The 1,691-nt window shown below is 39.0% G+C and overlaps 1 pseudogene across 1 annotated transcript in view; it reads left to right on the top strand.

The window, feature by feature from the left end:
• The window catches only part of LOC108799826, a 15,185-nt pseudogene that overhangs the window by 388 nt on the left and 13,106 nt on the right, over positions 1-1,691 (top strand). Inside the window, exon 2 of the transcript XR_001942053.1 lies at positions 262-419. The product of XR_001942053.1 is annotated as an ornithine decarboxylase antizyme 2-like (transcript). The remainder of the gene's footprint in view (positions 1-261; positions 420-1,691) is intronic.

Here is a 1,691-nt window from a genome sequence, read left to right as displayed (position 1 = left end):
TTCCACCTACAATGCATATATAGTTACATAGTTAGGTTGAAAAAAGACACAAGTCCATCGAGTTCAACCCATAATCTGCGCTGCATTGGCACTGGTGTGGCAAAATGTCTGCCATTTTATTACAGTGCCACCAATGCATAGGAACGGTTAACCAGATAAGAGTTAAGATTTAGTACCTGCTTACTTTTAGCCTCTACAAGTGTTTTGAACTGTGCTGACTTTGTTATTTATGACTTTTTTTGTTTTATTTTTGTCTTGCAGTACCATCTTCCCTTTGAGTAGCAGTCCCCAACTCCAGTGCTGCAGGCACCTCATTCCCGGGCCTCTGTGGTGCTCCTGATGCCCCTCACCCACTGTTGAAGATCCCCGGTGGGCGAGGGGACAGCAGGGATCCTGCACTCCCAGCTGTGATATATAAGGTAAGGGGAATTTGGACCTGTATAGTAGCCATACTAATGCTGTGTGTTTTTTAATGTGTCATTTATTTATGCTGTCCTTGGAGAAGCAAGGTACATTGGTACATGTCAGCCCTTTTATATGGTTACATAGGTAATATGATTGAGAAAGTCTTATGTTCAAGTTTACAAGTCCTGTAGTTTCAGTCCAGATGAACGAAGGAGAAAACCCCCTGGAGCAAAGGAAACAAATATCTTCTCAACTACCCCAAGGCCAAATATAATCAGGGGGGGCACTCTGGCACGGATAAATATTTCCATTAGAGTCTCCAAAAGCTATATGAAACCAATAGGTGTGTTTAACTTAATCTTTCAAAGTGGAAGAAAAGATATATTAGAAATATACAGTATATCTGTGGGGTACCAGAGGATGGAACAATCCCCACTGTGTGAACACTGAGGGAAGTGTCTCTTATTGATGGACACATTTTATGTAGGTGTTAGGATAGCAGTTGGTCAGATTGTCTCATGGTTTTTGCAGGTTTCGTTAGCTACATTATCTTTTAAACCCCAAAAAATGTCCCTTGGTGAGCAGCTCTGCTTCACAAGGACCTAATGATGCAGTAGCTTGCTTTGTTTGCATCAGTGTTTAGTTATACCTTGGGTATTGGGCCATTGCCAGGTTGTTGATTATGGTTATAGGATAAGGACAACTGGTGTGAAATTACAGTGTAAACAACAGGCCAATTTAATTATTTCTGATGGAAGCATTTTTTTTTATATGTTATTACAGAAGACACTGCCTTAGGACTATCACATTCAGAGAAATGGGATAGCTTAGCAACGCTTACAGTATTTATAGCTTACTTGTAGCATTTCATCCTAGCTGTGATGTACCGGTATCTATACGAGTAGACACTCAGTGGCATGGTAATACATTATTTGTACAGGGCTGCAGTTTGGAAACTCATTTAAACAAGTTGGTCTGCAGGCTGGAAATGTGTTTGCATTTTGTTGGTTGGTAGTATGGTTTAAGTGCATGGAAATGTCATGTTTGTTTGTATATGAAATAAACCACTTTGTTGTTTTTAGTGTCCGGTCTTATTTGTTAGGTAAAATAACGGCTTATTTCATAGAACATCTTAAGTCCTGCTTATAAATATAAAAGAACATCTCGCTCATTAGCGCAGCATAAGTGCAAAAATAAGTCTACCATGATGGGAAGGAAAAGACTAGAAATAGACTATATATCTATAGATCTAGATCTAGATATATATATATATATCTCTAGATATA

Source organism: Nanorana parkeri, unplaced genomic scaffold, assembly GCF_000935625.1.
Source record: "Nanorana parkeri isolate BGI_ZX_2015 unplaced genomic scaffold, ASM93562v1 scaffold1827, whole genome shotgun sequence".
NCBI classification, from domain to species: domain Eukaryota; kingdom Metazoa; phylum Chordata; class Amphibia; order Anura; family Dicroglossidae; genus Nanorana; species Nanorana parkeri.
The sequence above is the reverse complement of the archived record's forward strand: the minus strand, read 5'-3'. Positions and strand labels throughout refer to the sequence as shown.